We start from the raw sequence: 25558 nt of genomic DNA, 5'->3' as shown, positions 1-25558 counted from the left end.
GTTTTCTGAAATATTCTTTTAGTTCCTGTAATAAAAAAAATTTTAATGTATACATTTTCTTCATTTTCTCCCAGTGTTGTCTAATTTTCCTTGTTTTGTCCAAGGTTTTTTTCTGTTTATTCACCCTGGGACAATGAAAAGTCTATCCAGACTTGGTATCTGCCAACAGACTGGGTGTGTAGCTTGCACTTGGCCTTGCTCACTGACCACTTGTGAGCTGTCAGATCTCATTTTCTGTTATTCAACTGGAGGGCAAGTTGCTATGCACTGCTCTTACTGAAATCTTTGTTAACAGACATTTGTCTAATGTGGCTTTATTTGTTTGAAGAGGAATCTTCTCTTCCTTTCTTCCTAGTTCTCTGAAACTGAACTCATTGGTTACAGCAAAGACTACAAATCTTAGCATGAACTGGGTTCATCACATCTTTGTCCTCTACCTCATGCTCATGGTACAATACGTGTTGATTCTACAACTTCCAGGATGCATGTGCCACTAACAGTTCCCATCCTTTTTCTGGTGTGTGTGTGTGTGTGTGTGTGTGTGTGTGTGTGTGTGTGTGTGTGTGTGTGTGTGTGTGTGTGTGTGTGTGTGTGTGTGTGTGTGTGTGTGTGTGTGTGTGTGTGTGTGTGTGTGTGTGTGTTGTCTGTATATGTGTTTTCTTCCTGAATACTGCAGTTTCTAAATACATGTTGGAAGAGAAGAACTGAGTGGATGGTATCACAACAACATGCTGGACATTCAGATTGCTTATAGCATGAGCTGTAGAGGTACGGCTGCCCAACATTAGCTGGTTAGTTCAAATGCTAGGTCTCCCAGCCAAAGGCTAGGCAAAGCAGGGCAGATGAAATTCTATCTATATTCATTCAGGTTGGTGAGTGTGCTTTGTTTCAGCTGGTAAAGCAGGCATTGACTACTGATGTTTGATTCTTAGTTTACCTCCACTGTAATGTAATTAGTAGAATTTTCTCCCAGATTCTGACAATGTGTTATTCTCATTTATTGGAGCTGACTTGACTTCATCCATTTCTTAATCTTAGAGATTGCCATGTAATGTTAGGCCGTGCTACACACTAGCTAGAGCCATGACATTTTAAAACTAACATCCATAAGTGAATTTTGACCATCAGTTGTTTTGAAAGAACTTTGGGAGACATTTTAACATATTGACAGTCCTTCATTGGGGTTTTAAGCAATTTCTTTACATGCAGAATGGTTTATAACTACCTCAGTGACATTTCATATAGGATGTTTTTTCTATTCTGAGTACTGCCAGTATTGGCTTTTAATTGCATTGACCCATAAGATAGGTCTGATGTTCTTGTTCTTTCTTTTGAGGCCTCTCTCTGAATCTTGCTACAGGAGTTCTGTATGATCAAACTTTGTTCCTCCCACAGCTGCAGGCGCTTATCTCCTGATTGAATTATATTATTCACTGTCTAGGATTTTTTTCTTTAGGTGTATACATTGAGCCTTATTTTGATAATTTGCATAAACACCAACTCTGCCTAAAGCATCACAGAACAAAGAGAACAGAAATGGAGTGTTTACTAGATTGCCAGTTGAAATCAAATTTCTCTCTTCTGTTGGGAGAAATAAGCTTTACAGGAAATAGGCAGGAGATGTGATGTTAGAGAATGATGTTTCCTGGCCAATTTTGAGCCTTCCTCAGCAGGGAAGACAACGTGACAATGCTTTCTGGAACAGTGAATGAGAGTGAGTTATGAGGAAGGAAGCTCTGAAATGGCAGAGGCTGACTTTGCCTTCATGAGGTATCTGGTTTCAGACACAGTGTTCAGCCATATTCTAATAAACAAAAAGAAATCATAGTCAGTAAATCAACACCCTTTGGAAGGATTTAAGGTCTTATGCAGCAATTCTCTTTCCTTTACACATCTTACCTTTTCTTCCAGAGCTAAGGAAATGTATATGAAATTCTGTCGAGTATTAGATGCTGTTTATTATCTAAAAAGGAGATCTGAAAAAATAGGTAGAACACCTCCTTGTAGATTGAAAACATATGTCTTATCCACACATTATTAAGTTTTTCTTAGAGAGTGTTTTTAACAAGCTGAATATAGATAATTTTGGAAGTCTAATATTTGTAATAGTAACAAAGTAGAAAATAATTTTATGAAAAAGTTATTTTAGCCATATGCAAACTTTTGTTGGTGTTGAGTCCATATTACATCCTATATTAAAATCTAAAATGAAATTCTTTTTTTTTTTTTAGAAATTCACGTTCTTTTATTTATTTATTTATGACTGTGTTGAGTCTTCGTTTCTGTGCGGGGGCTTTCTCTAGCTGCGGCAAGCGGGGACCACTCTTCATCGCGGTGCGCAGGCCTCTCACCATCGCGGCCTCTCTTGTTGCGGAGCACAGGCTCCAGACGCGCAGGCTCAGCAATTGTGGCTCACGGGCCCAGTTGCTCCGTGGCATGTGGGATCTTCCCAGACCAGGGCTCGAACCCGTGTCCCCTGCATTGGCAGGCAGATTCTCAACCACTGCGCCACCAGGGAAGCCCCTAAAATGAAATTCTTTGTAAGGGTAAAATCATGAAAATAATTCTTGGAGCACAACACTAAGATGAAAAGTCATGTTGCTGTATATTGGTATATGAAATAATATATATGCTTCATTCCATGAATGATTTCCATAATTCCAGTAAAGCCCAATCAGGGCCCAGTTTTGTTTGTTGAAGTAAAGGCACAATCCCATAAATTCTCGTGTACACACTGGAAAAGATAAAACACTATAATAGAATATTGTTATGTTACATTATTATATTATAAAGTACCTGGGATGGACACACATCTATTTAAAATACAAAATTGTTAGATCTCTATTTCCTCCAATGCCCTTCTTAATGCCTTCTCGTGAGGAATGTTGTGTTAATTCAAGGACCTGCTTGGGGTCTCCACAGCATAGCTATACATAATAAAAGAACATGTAGCTCTCTTGCTTATTTAATGAAATAAAGGCTTAGGGAAAGGTGAATAAAAGGACACAACTGGTATTTTCATGTAGACAATGTGTGTGAAAATGTGTGTCTAAAGTATAAGTGGTGTCATGCACAAAAATTGAGTGACTTGGGGTTACCCTTTATGACGCTCTTTAAGTCCAGTAAATGTTAGGTACTTTATTTTCTTGGGCAAAAGGGAGGGATATGTTAAAGGAAGACATTTTTGCCACATTTCTCTCATATGTTCTGGAAATCTTTACATGCAGAGTCAATGACATGCAGCATATTTCTCTCAAGCAATCAGGCCAGACTGTGTTTTAGTTACTGATTTTTACCATTGGATTTTACTGGGGTTTAAGTTGGTTTCAGTGTCAAGTGCCCTTGTATCTGGTGCTGGTGCCTCTTTCTTTGAAAGTTTAGATTTAAGTCCTTCCTTATTTTTTACCTACTTACCTAGAGAAAAAATTGGGACAATCTTAGATCACTGTAGTAACCTTACCCTACACCTTTGGGCTGACCTCTTTCGTCAGCCTTCGGCTTTTAGTTAATCTTCAAGTAGTATGTTTAGATGCTGGATGTACATTTCCATTTGGGTTTTAAGACTGATTTTTCTTATATAATGTGGCCTCATCATCTTTCTCCAGCTCCTACCTTACACCATAATATTTCCTGCTTCAATTAATTTTCCAACTGTTTGTCCAACACCAACAAAAACCATGGGAGTCCTCTTAGATTCTTCTGACATGGACCTATTTTATCTTATCAACAAGTCCTGAAAACCATCCTCTCCATTCTACCCTGACTGCCTTGGTAGCTGTTACTCAGAACATGGCAGTATCCTTCTTACCTGCTCAAATTATTCACATGAGCGTCTATGCCATTTTCCTGTTTAAAACTTTCCTGTGACTTACCACTGTACTCAGGATGAAGTCAAAACAGTTAGGCATGGGATACAGGCCTCACGGTGACCTCCCTACGCCTCCTGGAGGCTGTCCCCTTTCCCTCCTCACCTTTCATTTTGTGCTTCAGTGGTTGTGAGCTGTATAGATGTTCAAGCATCCATACTGACCTCCCTTCTGGGCCCTGGCTGTTTCCTATGTACAGAACAATATTTCCCTTCTCTGCTGACCTGCTCCTTCTCACCCTTCAAGTCTCAGCTTATGAATCATAGTCTCCAGGCTGTTGTCCCTGGTTCTATCTCCTCCATACCCGCACCCCCTCTCAGTCTCTACAAATACACATCCACTCTAGAGATTGGATTAGGTGTTTCTACGCTCCACTGACACCGTGTGTTTACTCCTATGTTTGCAATTGTCTGGGTGCACGTCTGGCATGACACTTATCAAAAATTATCTGATCTTTTGTCTTCCTCATGAAATTCCATGTTTTTGAGGGTTGAAATCAAGTCTAATGTCTAGTACAGTTCCTGAAGTATAGAAAATGATTGATAAATTACATATACAGTTATATGTCATGCCTTAATAAATGTTTCTCTAAACATTTGCATATATATTTGATGTTTAGTAAATTTGGTTACTGGTACATGCAGATCTGTTTGCACGTGTACACATAAGTAATTCTGTTTATATACCAAGACTTTGACTTTTGAAATATGACCTTTCTGCTCTTTGTTTTGTGAAGGGCAAACAGGTATAGGAAAACGAAATGTACCATCAGAACACTATTTTCTTCAATTGATTTTTTGGGGTTAGGATAAAGGTGCAAAAAGTGTAGTCAAACAAACTGCCAAGTATCCTTTGAACATTAAAACAATCTTCTTTTCTGGAGCCAGCTTTTGGCTTTGAAGAATAGCTCCTTGTCTTCTCATCTGAAAAGAGCTAAGTCCTTAGGATCTCTAAACTAATGAGTAATCTTGTGACTTAAATTTGTTTTGGCCATTTAGCCTCCAAATGAGTGATAACTATCAATGCTCGTTTGATTTTAAGGGGGCTCTTAAATCTAGGATACACATGGTCAGAGCTAATTAGAATTCTTCAGAGTTGTAGAATTGGTCCATAATTAAATTAACCTATGAGTATAAAATTTAAAAAAAAATCCTTAATCCACGAAATACTTGTGTTGTTTCTGGAAAGGTAAACATGTACAGATCGTCCTTGATTTAGGATGGGATTATATCTGATAAACCATAAGTTGAAAATATCTCATGTCCAAAATGCATTTAATACACCTAACCTACTGAACATCATAGCTTAGTTTCGCCTACCTTAAACGTGCTCAAACACTTTCATTAGCCTACAGTTGGTCAAAATCATCTAACACAAAGCCTGTTTTATAATAAAGTGTTTATTTAATGAATGCTGTACTAAAAGTGAAAATCAGAATGGTTGTATGGGTTCAGAATGCTTATAAGTATAGTGGTTGTTTAAGCTTGTAATTGTATGGCTGACTGAGAGCTGCAGCTGCTGCCACAGCCCAGCATCTTCTGCCTGTATATTTGAATATCCCTGTCCAAAAGATACATTTTACCTTCTTAAATGTGACCATTGATCGGGAGGAAATCATTTAATACACCTAACCTACTGAACATCATAGCTTAGTTTTGCCTTTTTGTTGCTTAATTTATGGGGGAAAAAAACCAATGTAAAGCACATTAGCTGTGCATTTTCCTTCTGGGAAATTCTAATGAGAACCAGATTAGACTTTCTCCCTATATCATCAATGTCTTTTTTTCTTCTGTATTTTCATCTTGTCTCTCTATGCCACATTCTGGATAGTTGTTTTTCTGTTTCTTTTTCCTTTTTTTCTATTTTCCACTTCACTAATTTTCTCTTCTGTTATCACACATGGCTATCAGATTTTAATTTTCATCATTTATATTTTTCATTTCTAGCACTTATTTTTTAAAAATTATCTGTGTCACTTTTTGTGATGCCCTGTTCCCTGAAGATATTTTCAAGCTTGTCATTTATTTCATTAAGCACTCACAGTTATTTTGATAATTGTAATATCTAAAGTCTCTCTAGATCTCTTTCTGCTTATTATTTGTGCTGGTTCTTACTTATGTTGCCTTGTTTCCTGTGGGCCTCATTAATTTTCACTGCTGCTTGTCATTGACCCTGGACATGGTGCGAGCCAAATTTATGATCTAGGACGAATATGCCCTTCTTCAAAGATGCTTTGTATTTTCTTCTGCCAGGCACCTGAGGACACAGTCTTTACAAAGTACCTTCCACAGATTTATGGTTGAGTTTCCCTGGCCCACTCAGGCTGCTAGCACGTGAGGTCCAGATCTTCTCAAGGTCCAATCTGCAATCACACATGCTTAGATACAGGCTCTTTTTGTCCTTTTTCTTCTCCTGCTCTGCTCTGTACTAGAGCATCTTTTTCTTTAGTTCTTGGAAGCTGATGGGGGTGGGGCAGGATTTAGTTCTGGATTACGCTGACTATAGGGTTTAGCCATTGGGGCACCCCTTTAGTGTGTAAGACTTCCCACAATGGCCTTGATTAATGCAGGTTGAGGAAACAAAGGCTCAAGGGTAAGGTGTTAGCATATGTCCATGGGGCAAAAGTGGCTAGATGCTCCTAAAAAAGACAAAAGGCACAATTCATGGACAAACCACATACTTATTGCTTAAATATTTTCTATACCATAATTTTATACTTTTAAATACTACTTCTGATTATACACATTCACTACGGACATGGCATGACATTAGTTTAGTGATAAAGCCATGAAAATTATACAGGATTCAATCAAATAATTTATCTATAAGAGTTGTGGCCCTGCCAGACAGGAAGACTATGAATGCAATTAAGAATAAAATCAAGCAGGAAGTAGACTAGCAAATCAAGTGTATGGAATTGCAAACTCAATTCAAATAGCAAAATCAGTTAATGAATAACCTGACCATTTATTCGAGACTATTCCATTTGTAGGGAATGGAATATTTAAATGGGCTCACCTGTCTTAAATTTCAGGAGAATTCAACCTCATTGCCAGCCCCCAGAACTCCATCAGAATAAGCAGGTCAGCTTATTGCCACTTAGCACTGAGATGGTAAAGCCAGTTCTTGCTTGGGTTGGTATAATTATTTCCTTAGAACAGGGGTTCTCAAGCCTGGATGCATATTACCATCACCTGGACTTCTTTGAAAAAAAAAAAAATTATCCCCAGAGATTCTGAATTAAATGGGTTGGATTGGCTTTAGTCTTTTTTTTTTTCTTTTTTAAAGAATCCTAAGTGATTTTAATGTGTAGTCAGGATTGAGAACCTCTTCCTTATTGGGTAAGCGTATCCTATAACCCTTAAATGCTTAGCATTATATATTTTAAAAATGCATTCTATTAAAATTTTGCATTGCATGTGAGAATAAGCTCTGTATATGGTTAGTATTTAAAGATTTCATTAATGTTTAAGAGAATTTGATATTTAATCGACTAGCCTTGTGATTCTTAATTAAAACGTGTAATTAGTTTTAGGATTTGGGATTTTAAAATTGAAATGTAATAAGTTAATTTGGCTAAATTTATAGATAGAATTGGACTGTTAAATGTACTTGAAAGAGACCATACTTATGGGTAATTGACTAGATTTATTAGGATTAATAACCGAGGAATGCTTTGTTTGTTAGGCTTTTGAAGTTTTTAAAAAGAAAATCCCACATATTAAAATTTAAAATGCAGTTTGAAATGTTAAGGGGGTTTAATTATCTAATTTCATAAATGAGACCAAATGTTAATCAAATCGTCCCTTGAAGATGATTAAAAAATATATTTTTGGCTTATAAATAGATAATGAGATTTGTAAGTTCAATTTAAGTACATAAGAAATACTAGAATTTTTAATTTATAACTTCAGTTAGTTGAATATTATTTTCAAAGTAGTCACAGATGGTCTTTTAAGACCATCTTTTAATGGTGTGCTTAAGAACCATTCTCATGAATACCAAAAATACCTACTTTGACACTTGCCAGGTTCTTGTGATTTTTCCTTTTCCCTTCCAAAACTAAAATAGTTTTTTTTTTTTCTCTCTTTTTGAAAGTGACACACAATTCAGAACACAAAAAGTTGTAAGGAATGAAGTGAAACTCACATTCACAGCACTCTGATAGCAGTTGTTAGCATTTTGAAGTATCCTGCCCAGTAACTGGTTGGCTCACTGACCTATGTCTATCTCTCTGTCATCTATCTATTTAATATTTCATTGAGTAAATGGGATATTACATGTGCTGTTTTATAATATTCTTTTTCCTTCAGTCTCTTTTGGACATAATGTCCTTATAAATTTCATCTATAAGGATTGCATCGCATTCCACTATGATTTACCATCATTTATATGAGCAACATACCCAATTTATAATTTATTTCCAAACTTTTCTATTATAAGCATGACTATGAGGAACATCCTTGATTTTTTTTTTTTTTACATTTAGGCACTTGTGGGATTATTTCCAAGGCTTCATTTCTAGAAGTGGAAATGGCTCTCTGAGTTATGAATCTTTGGAATTCAGAGAAATAGACCTCTTCTTTTGATGGCAGTTAGGCACTTCAGATCATTGAAACCTTCTCCTCCTGTTGAGATGAGTTGGTGGCCGTACTGTAGTTCTCATTGAGACTCTAATGCCTTAGTAGTAAGAGTGTGGAGGCCTGGATCGAAATCCTAGCCTTAACCTTGTCTATCTTTGTTATTTGAATTGTCACTGAAATTTTCAATTTTCTCCTTTCGTAAGGAGAAGATAATAAAATTTCCCTTAAACCAATTTTGGGAGAGGACAGTTTTGTAAAAAAGAGCTAGAATGGAGCCTAATGCACAGTAAAGCTCAGTGTATATTTATTTTCTCGCTACTTGAACCTGAGAAGATGGAATTCAGTTAATTCCTCCTAGTTCCACGACTGTTTCCATTGCAGAAGAGATTGGGAGGTAATTAACTTTTCTGTTCTTGCTTGAGACCTCATTCTCATATCTCTCTTTCCGGGTAGCTGATATTTAATAAGATTTTGAATAAAATGAAATACCCTATTTACAAAAGAAGCTTCTTAACGTGTTTTTTCAGGACTGAAATATATTTTTGCAATGTTAATAAAACTTCCTTTGCAAAGATAACTAGCAAGACCATTTAAAATAGTTACAATAGTGTCTCCTTTCCTACACGTATCATAAAACTTAAATGGGCGGATGTCACCACAGGGAAAATAAAATCTTGGAAAACACTTTAGAGTTCTGAATATTACACAAAGAGGCACTTGGGCTAAGATATAAAGTTAAGTATTAGCTTGTAGTATATGAGACAAGGAGGAAATGGATTGATTCAGGCAGAAACATTGTGCTTTGTTGAGTTTGAGTTGGTGCAACTTAGTGAAAAGGGTTTTTCCTCTGAATGAATAACTTTGTATAAATTGCATAGTTGTACATGGGATCCTACAATCTCTAAATATCACCTGGGAAGCAAGTTTAGAGACCATATAATCCAACCCCTTTATTTTATAAGTGGGCAAAATGAGACTCGGGGAGGTTCTGATGTATTTGAAGGTTTATGGAGAAACTCGCGTTTTTGTTAGAATGAATTGCAGACACCAACTTCATTTTACACAAAGGGAAGCATGGCTGGAGAATCTGAAGTGCATTGTCAGTGATAAACCAGAATCCAGGGCTAGGACTCTTGTTCCAATGTTCCTCTAACACTGGTCAACACACATACTGAATAGGCAAGAATAATAAATGGTTTTATTCATTAGCCTGAGATTCTTCTATATATGCATGATAACTCAAAATCTATTGAAGTTTGAATCAAACAGTCTAGTTGATCCTTGGATATTTCTTGGAAGCTCTGAGTTCCTGAGAGCAGAAACGGTTTTAGGGGTATCTTTTAAGGAATATTAGAAAGCCAGTCCCATTTTCCCTCAGGTCAGTTGGTCATTAGAAGACACACATTTCTTTAACTGCTAAGTTGCAGTGACCATTGTCCCTAGGGACTCAGCTGCTGGCCCTCTCTGGTTGTCCAAGTAAAAGCTGACCCATTCATTCAGCTCAATTATCCACAAGGTGCAAGCCCAGGAATTGTGGAAGAGCTACCCCCTCCCCTGCAAATAGTTCTGAGTGCACACCCTAGTAAAAAGCAGCAAACGTAGGAGAAAAACTCAATGTGAACAAATATCAGAGAGCAAGAACGATCCGTAATTCACTAGCTGTGTATAAATAAGTGTTCGTTAAGTCTTCTCCTTGTTCTTTCCCCTGCACTTTTCAAAGAAAAGATGCACGTCCAAGTTTAAGACGTTGTTGAATTTACAGAGGATAGACGAAGACATCCATTTAAAATTCTGCTCTTTTTCTCTACGGAGGTTGGAGGTTTCTGGTGAGCCCTCCCCATTGCCCAGGCTAGCAAACCCTAACGGGGCGTGTGGCATCACAGAACAGTAACTTATTTCAAACTCCAGGTGTGTATGCAGTACCAGTGTTGGGCCTTAAGAAAATTTATTACAGATGTCTGGAATTGAAGACTGTTGACTAGGTGCAAACATTACCTCATCGTCCACTTGACACTAGCACAGTTGGGGGGAGATTATAAAGGTAAATACAAATGTGCTAAAATGTAAACGTGGGCTATTTCTTTAGCAAATTGGGTTTTCTTGTTATAGCCATCTCAGTGTTTTATGAGTCAGGTAATAGAAATCCTGAAATTAGGGACAGATTTACAGCTTGTTAGGGAAGTTTCCATTAATCCCTTGAATATTTGATACTCATGGTCTCTTTCATGGACTTAGTGAGAATAGCTTCTTTTAATGTCATGTCTCTTTTAGTTGTCAGAGTCTCTGTAAATTTTGATGACAGACAAGACTGTCTTGCATAAGGAGATCGAAAGCAATGGCAGTAGTGGGTGCACCAGGGCAGTTAACACAGACTGGTGTTTCTATCATTGTGTTCATGTCATGTTTTTTTCCCCTCCTAATGGTGGGTCCCCACATGGTAAGCACCGTATTGTAATTATTTTAGAGGGCCAAGGAGGTAGGGCACTGAGAACAATGGATACCATTTGATGATTATTAGCAACAGAAAGTGGCTAAAGGTAACTAAGCAATCTGACCTTATTGTCATATTACATAGGTTGGAAAATGACATGCAGATCTGATCTGTACAGCTAAAGCAAAGAGGATTTAAAAAGAAATATTTATGGACGAGGGAGCTCCTTGGAATATTTGGATCATTTTGGACTCGTAGACTTAACATGTTTGGAATAGGTTACTAAGCAGCCTTTTTAAAGGGCTGGGCAGGGAGAGGCTATTTTGGCCAATGAAACCCCCTGAAATGTGCCTGTAGAAGCATCTGGTAATAAAAGAATTGATTAACCATCAAATCCTTATAGAAGTCAGCCAGCAACATGCTCGTGATGGTCTCTAATGCCCAGCTTTTGCTTTGAAGCCATTGAAACCTTCTCCTGTCTCTCTTTCAAGATCAGTGGAATCAAGTTCCCTAAATGTGTTGCTTGACTATTGGGGTCAAGTGCAGATTCAGTCATCAGGAGTTAAGTGGCTCTTGAAAGGGCTCCTATATTCTTGTTAATCTCTCTGTGATAACCCAGGATGTGCATGCTTGTTTCTGCTGAGACCCCAGCCCAGAAACCCAAGCACATTTGTGTAGCTTTCTGTCAATTACATGGCTTAGGATGGATAGGTTTTGGTCCACTAGAATAGTAATTGCAGAAGTGCAGTCTAAATTCAGTTCTGCGATGTTGGGATTTGCGTTGCCTGGTGTTGATCGTCGCTTCCACTGTTCTGACATTTATGGCTGTGTTTCATCTTGGAAACAATGTGCGGTTGTAACTGGGAGTTGGCAGGTGCAAGAAAAGAGTAAGTGAAGCTTTATTGGCATTGTTTTATTCCTCAGGATTCCTTTCAGAAGGTGAAATAAGAAATATTGACGAAATTGGGAGAACTGGCCTGTTAAAGCCTGTTAAATGTGTGACCTGATTCTGAGTTCATATGTTACTTGCAGTTGCCATTGCTGTGGTGAAACATTTAACATTAGGTTTCAAATATTTACCTCAACAATTATTCTTTCCCTCAATGAACAGTAACCGGAATAAGAGATAAGATGGCCCCTAAGTGAATATACTGTAAGTTTCCCTAGGGATTATTACACTGATGTGAAAAATCATGTGTTCACACCAACCCATGTGTTACGAGTTATGTAATTCTTTTATACAAAGTCCCTTATCAGTCTTTAAAAAATCAATTTATTGGAGGAGCTGGCCAAGAGTACCATCATTTTAAAGTGAAATCTCTGACTTCACCTGCCAAGAAGAGCCAATTTGATATTAAGGTCTGTTAACGATTTAACTTTTCTTTGGCTGAAGTGAGCCTGAGTGTGATACTGCTTTCAATTATCAGTGAGACCTTTGCCTTTTTTCAGAGGAAGAGAATATACATAGAAAATATATGTTGGAATAATGATTTTAGTTTTGATTATAAATTATTTTTATACTTTATGTGCATATTGTAAAACAGTTTCATCTTGGTCTACTTCAGTGTTTCTCAACTTTTAAAAGATTATTGCCCCGAACAAGCTTATTTTTAGATATTTTTTTGTTCCAAATTGTTCTCCCTTACCCTCTGCATGAAATTAATACTAAGAATAAGAAGATTTTATTGGGTAGGGTTTTTCACACACTCCCAAGACCCAATTTTCACCCTCTTGGGAGTGATATGGCCCTCACTGAAAATGCATGGCTTATTTTAAATGAACATATATATATATATATATATATATATAGTAAACTAATTTTTAAAAGAAACAATTTATGTTTAGTGCAGAAAAATCAGAATACAAAGCAAAGAGAACATAAAACACACTCATAATCCCACCTACTGAGACACAGTCAATGATTACTCTTTGATACACATATTTGCAAATCCTTGTCTTGATATGTTGTGTTTAGTACTTTAGACAAATGAAAAAATAGATTACATGGTATGTAATGTTTTGTAACCTGCTTTGTTAATTATAATATTTGATGAACATTTTTTTTCAGGACAAAAATAGACTTGTACAACATCATTTTTACTGACTGAATGTTTCATTGCTTTGTCAAAAATTTTTTAACCCTATTATTTGATATCTTGGTTGTTTTAGAAATAATTGCATTGATTCAGAATCATTTAGGGAGCCCAGAAATAAACCCACCCACCTACAGTCAATTAATCTTCAACAGAGGCAAGAATATACAGTGGAGAAAAGACAGTCTCTTCAGCAGGTGGTGTTGGGAAAGCTGGACGGCCGAATGTAAATCAATGAAGTTAGAACACTGTCTCACACTGTACACAAAAATAAACTCAAAATGGCTTAAAGACTTAACTATAAGACATGACACCATAAAACTCCTAGAAGAGAACATAGGCAAAACATTCTCTGACATAAATCATAGCAACATTGTCTTAGGTCACTCTCCCAAGGCAAAAGAAATAAAAGCAAAAATAAACAAATGGGACCTAATCAAACTTATAAGCTTTTGCAGAGCAAAGGAAACCATAAACAGAACGAAAAGACAACTTACCAACTTGGGGAAAGTATTTGCAAATGAGGAGACCAATCAGGGCTTAATTTCCAAAATATACAAACAGCGCATACAACTCAATAACACACAAAAAACAACCCAATAAAAAATGGGCAGAAGACTTAAACAGACATTTCTACAAAGAAGACATACAGATGGCCAATAGGCACATGAAAAGATGTTCAGCTTTACTAATTATTAGAGAAATGCAAATCAAAACTACAATGAGCTATCACCTCACACCAGTCAGAATGGCTGCCATTAAAATGTCTACAAATAATAAATGCTGGAGAGGATATGAAGGAAAGAAAACCCTCCTACATTGTTGGTGGGAATATAAGTTGGTGCAGCCACTATGGAAACAGTATGGAGGTTCCTTCAAAAACTAAAAATAGAGTTGCCATATGATCCAGCAATCCCACTCCTGGGCATATATCTGGAGAAAACTCTAATTTGAAAAGATGCACCCCAGTGTTCACAGCAGTACTATTTACAATAACCAAGACATGGAAGCAATCTAAATATCCATTGACAGAGGAATGGATAAAGAAGATGTGGTGCGTGTATACATACATATATATGTATATGTATGTATGTACATATACACACAATGGAATATTACTCAGCCATAAAAAAGAATGAAATAATGCCATTTGCAGCAACATGGATGGACCTAGAGATTATCATACTAAGTGAAGTAAGTCAGAGAAAGATAAATATCCTATGATATCACTTATATATGGAATCTAAAAATATGATACAAATGAACTTATTTACAAAACAGAAACAGAGTCACAGACATAGAAAACAAAGTTATGGTTACCAAAAGGGAAAGGGGGGAGGGATAAATTAGGAGTTTGGGATTAGCAGGTACAAACTACTATATATAAAATAGATAACAAGGTCCCTACTGTATAGCACAGGGAACTATATTCAATATCCTGTAATAAACCATAATGGGAAAGAATATGAAAAAGAATATATACATTATATATATAATATATATATATAGCTGAACCATTTTGCTGTACACCAGAAACTAACACAACATTGTAAATCGATAATACTTAAATTTTAAAAAAAGCCACTGTACTTTCCTTGTGACTAAAACTTTTTGCACATTCCTTAAAATTTTTGAGAAGCAGGATTAAAATCCATGCACACTTTAAAGCCTTTATCAACAATCTTGCACCACCTTACACTCCCATTCCCACGCATTAATTGAGGGCGTCCATTTTCCTGCTGCTTAACTAACAGTAAGTTATTATCACTTAAAAAAATATTTGCCACTCTGATAAGTAAAACGCTTGTGTTAGTAGGTATTCTTTTATTTCTAGAAAGAGTAGTCTTTTTTTTTCCGTCTGTTTCTTGGCCATTTGCATTTTGTTTAGCCTTTTTCTAACTTAAAAAATGAGCATCTGATTTTTTCTGTAGCATGCAAATGTACAAGGTCAGTGTAAAAACTTATTGTGAGAACAAGCGGATCCTGAATATAAGTTCACAATAAGACAAAGCAGTTATTTGTATTTAAGACACAGGTATATCAAATAAGAAGTAAGATTATTTAAACAGAACCTTCTTTGGGATGGCAGAGGATTAGGGAGACCAAGCAAGAATTATTTTCAGATTTAGGGCTTATTAAAATAAGTAATTTTTCTCAAAGGAGAAAGCATGTTTTAAGTTGCTAACATGGCACAGAGAAATTATGTTCTGTCATACGTCTGTAAGTTTACTTTTTATGTGACAAGCTTGACCTTTTGGATAGTGAGAAGAATAGCTCTTTTATTTGGGTGATTTTGTAGATGACCACTTACTTATACGGTTGAATCCACATCATTGATCCTCAAAAGTTTACACACTTTATCATTGGGATGTTTGGACTCCTCTCATTCTGTTTTTATTCAATTTGTTGACTCAATGAATTTCATCCATTTACTGCCTCAAAATAGTAACTAATTTATATTATGACTCTCAGTGGCCATGAACTATTACTTCACAAGAGGAACCTCAAGATCTTTGATTCTTTTCATATTTTTCAAGGTAGATTTATGTACCATTGTACACATTTTATTGGCCTCATCTTGAGTTGAGCTCATGACTTCCTGGGTGTCACAATGAATCATTAAGTCCTGTTTTCAACAACAAAACCCAGAAAGCCAGATGTGTTTTTTTTAACATCTTCATTGGAGTATAATTGCTTTACAATGGTGTGTTAGTTTCTGCTGTATAAGAAAGTGAATCAGCTATATGTATACATATATCCCCATATCCCCTCCCCTCTTGCGCCTCCTTCCCACCCCTCTAGGTGGTCACAAAGCATGGAGCTGATCTCCCTGTGCTATGCAGCTGCTTCCCACTAGCTATCTATTTGGCATTTGGTAGTGTTTATATGTCCTTGCCACTCTCTCACTTCGTCCCAGCTTACCCTTCCCCCTCCCCATGTCCTCAAGTCCATTCTCTACATCTTTATTCCTGTCCTGCTCCTAGGTTCTTCAGAACCATTTTTTTTTTCTTTTTAGATTCCATATATATGTGCATACGGTATTTGTTTTTCTCTGACTTACTTCATTCTGTATGACAGACTCTAGGTTCATCCCCCTCACTACAAATAACTCAATTTCATTAAGCCAGATGATTTTCAATGAAATGTTGAGAAATGATTATAACCATTGCTTATTTCTAAGCTGAGCCATGTCTCTGGATAATATTGTTTCACTTTTGAAATGACATTTTTCAAAGGACTGATGATTGTATTATTTCTATCCAAAACTATGACAGCTGTTCTCTACTCTTTGGCATATGAGAACTTAACTGCTACACCAACTTTAACTGGTAGAAAGCCCGTAGGTAGAAAGATGCATGCCCTCTATGGATGGTTAGAATCCTTTTATCAAAAATCTCAGTAACAAAGTGGATGATAAGACATTAAAAGCAAGGAGACATTAACTTTTAATAGAAAATCCCAAATATTTACTTAGTTTCATTAAACATTTTGCCAAGACTTGGTTCTAGATTATATAGCAGGAATAACAACAAATACACACACACACACACACACACACACACACACAGACACATGCAAAGGGTATGTGAAATTCACACATAGACATGTGTAACTCTGTCCTAGATACTGTGCTAGGAGTTAGTCGAGTACATTTTATCCTCACAAAAATATTGTGACCCTTATTTAAAATGGGGAAACCAAAGTTCAGAGAGGGTTTATACCTTTCCAGCTCAATCTACATACTGTGTGACTGGTCTGGAATCCGTGTTGCTGTTATTGCAACCCTCTGCCTTTTCCATGACCATCTATGTAAACATATAGACATACAACATTCTTATGAAAGCGATGGTAAACATTAGATGGTTATATATACAGGCAGGTGGGTCTGAGAAGTGTCTGGTAAAGAGGTTCTAAGCCTCTGGTGGGTTCAGGGACACTGGCGTGACCACTTCAGAAGTCAGCTCGACTACTATTGAGATCTCCGTCCCAAATACCTTAACCTTTTCTCAGATGTGGACAAGCCATGTCTTCTAAGGGGTGAATGGTTATGGTATAGCTCACATCTCCCAGATTCCCTCCCTCAACGGCCCCTGTTTGAGTCACTCCAATTTCCTACTGCATTGCCCAAGACCCGTAAGGGAGAAGAAAGATAGCAACCTGAAAGTATTTGATTTCACGAATAAAATTTCAGTCTTGTATGAGAGCTGGGAAAGTGTTCCATCACCTCCTTCTGAGTTTTGCAGTTGTCTTTTTTTTTTTTCCCCATACACATGCATACTTGTGTGACTTCTGCTAGCTAGCTTCACATTCTACAACAGTTTGAACCTGGGTTTTATTGGAAGGGAAGAAAACTTTATGCTCATTTAGTCCTTCTCCTTTGTCAGAGGCTTTCATATTCAGGTACTGCTCGGATTTCATGGTGAGACTCTTTCACAGGCTTTGTTTGCCTTTCATGTAACTTTTTTTTACTAAATAAAATGCAGTCTAATGAATGATTCAGCCAGCTCATGAGGTTTTCTTGCTTACCTTGGAGGCGCTTCCTTGGGAACATGGACAGCCCTCTTCATCCCCGATACCCTGTGTCACCTCCTTACTCCCCTCCCCCTGCCATTTCTATCCTTTGGAATGGAGACCCCCAACCACCAAGGGCTCTAGGATTGACCTCTCTTCCCAGGAGAGGCCCAGGATGTGTGTTGCCTCTCCCTGCCCACCTTCCATCCCACCTAACACGTTTATTCTCGCCCCTTCTTTGATATGAGACCCTGCTTGCTCACAGGACACACAGAATGGTCACAGAAAGCAGTGACAAAGCCTCCTTTCCTGCACCCTTGTTCCAGGTTATTCTTCCCTGGTTATATACCAGACCCCTGTTGAGGAGAGGTTGATGAGAGAGCAGAGGTAAAGGCTGGAGTGGGTACCTTTCTAGGGGCCAGCATCCTGGGAAGGTTTATCCCTTCCTGCTGTGTTACCTGCACATGTCATTCATTTTAGAAGTGGGTGCCTTCTAATATTTTGTTGCTTGTAAAATATATTTAGTGCCATTCATAGTGTTTAATTCCAGCTATCCATTTTTTTTATTGATCTTAAAATTTTGATGAATGATTTTTCAGTACTTCTGAAAAATACTTATGTACTTGGTCTCTTTAACCTGTAGGAAGTAAATATTACTATCCAACCTCTTATAATTGGAGAACTGGCAGGTCATACAACTAGGGAGTGAAGGCAAGATTAAAACCCAGGTTTGTGTAATTCCAAAAATCATGCTTGGTATGTTATCCATGCTGCCCTCCCACGTGATACGTGGCCCATTACTGAATTTGAAAATCAAACTGAATGGAAAATTGCAAATGTGGAGAGAGGAATATTCATCTATTTAAATTGATATGTGATGCTAAGTTTACTAAAGTGAATAGCCAACTTATGGCTTATAAATAACATGATATACCCTAATACTGTATTCGAAAGATGGCAGAGGCAAGTAATACATTCTTACCAGCATGGGATTTATTTCTCTAGGGATTTACATAGCATCTCTTCATGGAAAGGAAGAAAGATCATAAAAATGCTGGTAGGTTATCTCGTTGGGTGGAGTTGTAAGAATGATGAAATCATGCAAAAGGGTGTGGCACGTATCTGGCCTTTTATGAAGTTAGGGGAAAGTGTGACATTCATTTCTATTCAGTATGTTAAGTTACATATTTTGTCATGAGTTTTTCTCTCTTTCACTTTAAAGATTTTTACTCCACGTGTAAGAATAAATGGGTACCCCAGATATGCTGATGGGAGTAATGACTGAAGTTCATGCCTTTCAGATTGTCCGTAAAAAATGTAATAAGAGCCTGTCGCAGCTCACAGAGTTCTATTCAAACAGAAATTCTTTGGCTGTTGGAAATGTGTTTACGTTCATGTCTATTGGTCATAAATTTCCATTTTGGGGCAACCTGTTCCAATCTAATAAAAGTGACAAGATTCCATCAATGTCAGGAATCTCAACTTGCTCACCATTAGCCTTTCTCTCAGTCACTTTGCTTGCAGGAATCACATAGTTATGCTTATTAATGGTAGGAAGTTAGGGAGTGGTTGATCCCTGAAGTTTTTCTAAATCAGTGTGCTGTTAGGATCATCACTTCTACGAATGAAATTGACTATCACATTCTGCAAATTTCTGTTTGTTTTCTGTAGCGTTTTCAAATTTCTTACTGTCCTAAACTTCATGACTGAAACTGTGCACCCACATCTTGTGGGATTTGGATATGCTTCTGTTGAAGAATAGTTGAGTCTAAGATATTCCTTAAAGTCTGGACCTTCGTATTAGTAGGAATATACTTCCTTGTCTTACTTACATTTGTCTATTTTATTGAGAGATCAGAGAGGTCTTTAGAAACCAACGTATGTTTGGATGAGCTGTATTTTGGTTTCCATTTTTAGACCTACAGTGATACTTTGCTGCATTTTCTGTCATTACAGATTATTTCTCCACCTTGGCAGAAATGCCTTAATTTTTTTTTTTGGTCATTCTATATGATTGGCAGGAGTGATACTCAAAATATTTAGCAACTGGTTCGTCGAAGGCACTGACCAATCTGAACAGCTACTCTGGCCAGATACAAGGGACACTGGCTATAAACAGCTGTGGTAGCTGGGTCCATGCACAAGGGTTGAGTGTTTCTGGTTGGGGAAGTTTTTGGAGCATCTGTCTCAAATAACTCTTTTTGTTTTTTACTTATTGTGCAGTCAGTATCATAGATCCCAGAAAATGTTGACAGAGAAACCATTGCAATTATTCTTTAAGATGACACTGATGAAAAAGTAATTAGGAATTAGCTTTTATGTCATATTCATGTGGACCTGTAATAATTAGATGGCTCAGTGCAATTCAAAAATGCATTTACTAGGTTTTTGGTGTATCCAGTTCTACTTTGTTTCACCTTTCTTCTGTGAGTGCAACAAACTTCACAAATACTAATTCGCAGCAGGTGTACATAATGTATGAGAGTTAACTACCCCATATTTAAGGTAAAGTTAACAGAACAGGGAGATTAAATCTGAATGCTATCAGATTAGTGGTAAATTTAGGGTCAGGGTTCAAAAGAGATGGTTCATTTACAGTTGTGATTTTTCATGTTCCTCTGATGTCCGGGCATGAGCTCTTCTAGGTAGGCAGAAATGTTTGTTTAAACACTTCACAGTGATATATTAAAGTGGCTACATCAACATTGTCTGTATGCATGCGAAATCCTTGAGAGATTACGCAATTAAAAAGGAAATAGATGAGACCCCGCCCTTCACAGGACCAAAATTCCCTTTAGCTGAATTCACGCTTGGAGAAAGAGATTAACCATTTTTAAAGAGGAATGTCATCTGTTTATGTTTATTTCTTTTTCTCTCCTGGAGATCCTTTCTCACAGTGAGAATGGGTTCTGTAGCACTGCCTAGGGAATCTCAAGCTTTTCTCCCTCCATTTTCTTTCTTTCTTTCTTTCTTTCTTTCTTAACAGAGAAGGGGAGACAGAAATTAAGGGCGGGAGACAGAAATTAAGGGCCAGCAGTATCTATTCTTTTAGCTACACTTTGCACTGGTTCTTACATCTACCCTTTCTTGCTTAAGCTACAGGACCCATCTTTCCAATTTTTTTTTTTTTTTTTCCTGAAGCGTAAAAAGAGGAGGTGAGAAACACCATGATCGCTTCATCCCCTTTTAAGTCTGATCAAGGCATGGGGAATCATATTTCTGGTGGGAAATAGGAAGATATTCTTTGAATATCTGCTTTGGCCTGATAGATGCTACTAAACAAGAGTGCTTCTTATCTCTGCTGGCAAAAGAAGGGCAGGCAGTAAAATGCAAAACAGGTAGGTTGGAGAGAAGAGTTATAATGAACCCAAAGACTCAATAGGGAGGAATTTGTATTTTTTGGAGAAAAGAGAGCTAAGTGCTTAACTATTACAGTATGGCAGAGTCACAAAGCCCTTTTATTTTAGATTAGTTGGGAAGAGTTTGGTCTGCAGTGTTGAAAAGACTCAACGGTAAAATTTTAAGTAACTTTAGTTTTATTAATGTAAAGATGAATTTGTTTTAATTCTAACTTTTTATTCTGCTAATTCCTTATTAAATTGTTTCTTCTCAGAAGGCATTAGAAAAAAAAAGTCTTGCCAAGATTGCTTTACTTAGTAGAAGAGATACATTTATAGTTAGTGGTATCTGTATAATAGGAGTTAGAGTGCTAAAAACTTAAACATACTCTGTTATCTGTGGCATAGTAGATAAAAGCGCTGGTTCTGGAATCAGATGATCCAGGTTTAAACCCTAGTTCTCCATCTGCTGAACTTGGGCACTGACTTAACCAAACATTAATTAATACTTCAGTGTTCTCATGTCTAAAATGACATAGAATGTGTAGCTAAGCCAATGGGCTGGGATGAGGATGAAAGTAATGTAAGTGCCTCAGAATAGTGTCCAGCCCAAAGTAAGTGCTCTGTAAATGTGAATTGTTACCACCGAGTAAACATCAGTCTTTTTATAGTGCTAATATGTGTATCACTCCCTTTCTCATGGGTAAACTTGAGGCTCATCTCTATTAAATGATCACGTTGTAAATTACCAGTGTCCAAAGTGTGTTTTTCATTTTTTTGTTTGTTTGTTTTTTAAAAACAAACTCTTTTGCAATCTTCCCATTGTGCCCAGTCCCACCTCCACGCCCAACCCCCCCACCCCCCCAGTACGCCTTCAGGACTGGACCCGGCACCATCACTGGCACCGTGTTCACTGGAGGATGAGTACAGGAATTCTTGGCTTGATTGCTTTTACCTTTCCTGGCACACAAGCCAAGATGTCAGACAAGATGGGTTTGGGGATAGCGGAGACCCTTTTAGTATTAGGCGAAGATGATGCTGATTATGCCACGATGTTATTTTCAGTGAAAGTAACTGCCTCTTTTGTTAACTGGTTCAGAAGGAGCAGGGAGGTAAAGATTAAATGCAGGAATCATTGGGCAAGGCCGAGTTAATTCTTGGAGAACTCGACAACACACTGCCCCATAGTTCTGAAAGGTCATCACAGTGCTACTTAATATTCTTCATGTACTGGGTATTGTTTTCCATATGGAATCCCCAAGTGCTTTCAGCAGCTCGCTTGTTAGCTGCTGACAGCTTTTCACCCAGCGTTTTCTATTCCTTCCCTCCCCCCCCGCCCCATGTCCTCTGCTTTACCCAGATTCTAGATCTTTGCGCTCCACATCTCTTTCCCTGTACTCCCTTCTCACCACCACCACCCCCCTGTTGCATTTTTTATGGTAAATAAAATAATTGTGCAGTGTAAGCCCACTGGGGTAACAAGGCATTTGTTTTTGCATAGCTTTTTGGTAACATAAGCCAGAGGAGGATGGTGAATATTCTTTTATTTACAAACAGTCTACACATAATTCCATTTAACTGTAGATAACAGCGTAAACTGCTTTCTGATTTAACCCCCTTGCTATTTCAGATAAAGAACCTACACAAGCTTTCATTTGAGCAGGGATTTTGCCTAAAAATTGACCCTTTGATAGTGAGCGTCTCAGGGCAATTCTGCATTCCACTGGTGCCATTAGCCTTTAGTATGCGTGTTACAAAGTAGCATACAGAGTTGGATTTATCCCAATCAGTTTAGCATCAAGCTGAAACTTGCACCCAGTCTAAGAAGACAATTAAATCAAGCCAATGGGTCTAAAAATAGGTTCCCCAATTAGAATGTGAGGTCTGGGCTTGAGGGCACTTTCTTGCATTTTGATATTAACTGTAACAAATTAGGGTGTTGGTTACAATTTTATAGGGCCCAAATATCCTGTTGAATAAAGAATGGACTGACATTGGTTGTGATAAAGAGTTATTGTGGCATAGATGGGTGAGGGAATACATATGTATCATATTAGAATTGAGAACATTTGTCCCTCTTCAATACTCTAGCCAGGAAATTAATTCATTGGGAATCTTATTTACACATCTGTTGGTAATGTTTATTACTTGTTAATTCTATGTAAATGGCTCTACTTTTTTTAAAGACAAGTATCTATTTGAAAAGAAAAATGTTTCTCAGCACAGGGATGCCTGTGTGTCACCAAGCTTTATAAACAAGGGCTGGCTCTTGTGTTAACACATGACTGTTCTACACAGGAAAAAAAGGTACTAGTACTGCTTATAAGAATTCACTGCATTTTCTGTTCTGTGCCTTTTACTGTATTTTTATTTACTTGCTATTCTCCAAAGGTGGCCATTTTGAATTGCTTAATATATTTCGTCATCTGAAAATGTCAATGTACTTATGTAATGAAAATGCCATTATGTATATGGAATTAGCATAGAGATGATGAAAGCAGTTCAGTATTGATCAATAATCATATTTGATTTGGGCTTTTTACTTTGCTTTCCTCAACCATCCTGCACTTTGTTACTTATTGCCACTCACTGAGATTCTGGTCCTGACTAAATAGAAATTGTTCGAGGAAATTTTTTTAAAAAGTGCTAATACTTACCTTCCAGGGGTCTTTTGAAGATCATCCATGTAATACATGGTATAATATATGCTAGCATTTCACAAATGGCAGTTAGTATTATTTTAAGAAAACAGACTTTTCATAAAGATGGACACCCGTGGAAAAATCCATCTTTCATTCCGGATCTCTTGTCTTTGAGATCCTGATGCTCCAAATCAGCTGCTGCCACCAAATACTGCCCCTCACTGAAAATGCCATACTGACAGCTCTGTCTTCATCTTAGCTGGAATGACTGGCACCGCTGTATTTTCTGTTCACAAAAATAAAAATACTATTCACCATTAATAAAAATTGTGCCATCCTCTATTAATAAAAATTGGACCACTTGGGCATCTCATGTAGTTCTAGCCTTTCTGTTCTTAACAAGCTAAAAAAGGTCAATTTCACCCAATAAGTGGAAGCAGACATATATTTGAAGAATATGTATTTAATATATGCATATATGCTTACAAACGTATGTCCATACATACCTATACTTGTGCAAATTCGAGTACCATGCCGTTTATTAATGGCAACCAATGTCTCCACAGAAGGCAGGGCACAGTACTGAAAAATAAAATAGTAAAAGTGACAAAAGATAAAAATAATATGGTTAGCATTCATGTGTACAGAAATGATAAGGTTGGGAGCAGAGCTAGGCACACAGGGGGAAGACTGAAGAAACATGAGTGGCTTGTTGGCAAAATAACCCCAGGCTTCTGGTCCGTGATACCAAGGAAAATGTAGGAATGGTAATACTCACAGATAAAGCTATATTAATTGAGAGGCTTTTCTGGAGAGAAGAGAAGGAAGTATCTTCTACATGCTGTGAAGATTTACATGTGATTTCCGTAACATCAGGGTATGTTTAGCTAAACATCTTTTTTCTTTTAATAATCATCTGATATTACCAGGTCCTCTGGGGAAGGAAATGCTTTGGAAAAGGAAGTGGTAATGAGGAAGAAAGTCTTAGGAAGTCAGACTGTGGCGTGGGTTGGTGGGTTCTTTATAAGTATTTAATTTCCTGTCTGGGAGGTGGGTTTCTGACTTTGTGTCTTACAAGTGAAGTGACCTATCAAGCTATTTGCTGTGACGTCCGCTGCTTTCCTGCCTGTTTTATCTCCTGGATGCCTAGAATAATATGTGAGGAGACAACAGAAAGCAAGCATATGTTCAATACAAAGGCTCTGTGAAATCTGTGAGCCTGCTGTGCATCAAGCCGATGTAATTCATTTATTTTTTTAAAGCAGTGATGATACACTCTTTCCTCTGGATGACAAATTACAGAGCACTTCTGAAAAGCCCTCTCTTTCGGGAAAACATTCTGCCTCTTTTTTGTTCCTTGCATAGCATCTTTATTCTGTATAATGGAAAAAAAAAAAAAAAAAAAAATTGACTGAATACTCCTAGAAAGAAAAAAAAATGATAAAAGAACTAGATTTGAATATGTGGCTGTAATAGTGAGCACAAAGGCAATACACATACTGTATACATAACATTAAGCTAGGAGAAGCAATCCTGTCATAGTTTTCCTGCAGCTATCTAAAATATAAATTATGGCTAAGTCTTGTTGTCTTTTCACTATGTTGGGACCGGAGACTAGAACTGGTTAAGTCTCTTGTAGCAGAGGTGACAGGCAAAGTTTATTTCTGTAGGATCTAATAGGTTAGCTGCAAATAATGATACCTCTCTAAAAAAATACACTAAGAGAATAGTTTTATTTTCCTCAAAGAATACTTTTACTAGTTAGTACTAGGATTTTTGTTAGCCATTGTAGATCTTTGTTATACTTGCAATAGGAAAGATTTACCACCGGTGCTTTCGTATTGGGATATATTGATACTTGTCTTCAAGCTGCCCAGTGATCCGCATCACCTTTGATTGTTCAGTTTCCTCCCCAGACAACCATTTCAGATATTTTTCCTGTCTCCTAAAAACCCCTTATATCCCTTCCCTCACATAATTATCTCGTTCTCAAATAAAAATCAAGGTCTTCCAGACTGACCAGCCTCATCTGCTCTTTTTCTTTAGCTTAACCTTTCTCTCCTAGGACCAGAGCCAGAGGAAGGGGAAGGTTG

The 25558-nt window shown here is 37.3% G+C and overlaps 1 protein-coding gene across 1 annotated transcript in view; it reads left to right on the top strand.

Moving 5' to 3' along the window:
- ADAMTSL1 (ADAMTS like 1) overlaps positions 1–25558 on the top strand; it is a 1026618-nt gene that overhangs the window by 54167 nt on the left and 946893 nt on the right. The gene's annotated exons all lie outside the window — the stretch shown is intronic.

This window comes from Balaenoptera musculus, chromosome 6 (genome assembly GCF_009873245.2).
Source record: "Balaenoptera musculus isolate JJ_BM4_2016_0621 chromosome 6, mBalMus1.pri.v3, whole genome shotgun sequence".
Taxonomy (NCBI): domain Eukaryota; kingdom Metazoa; phylum Chordata; class Mammalia; order Artiodactyla; family Balaenopteridae; genus Balaenoptera; species Balaenoptera musculus.
Note: the sequence above shows the minus strand (reverse complement) of the source record. Positions and strands in the feature narration are given on the sequence as shown.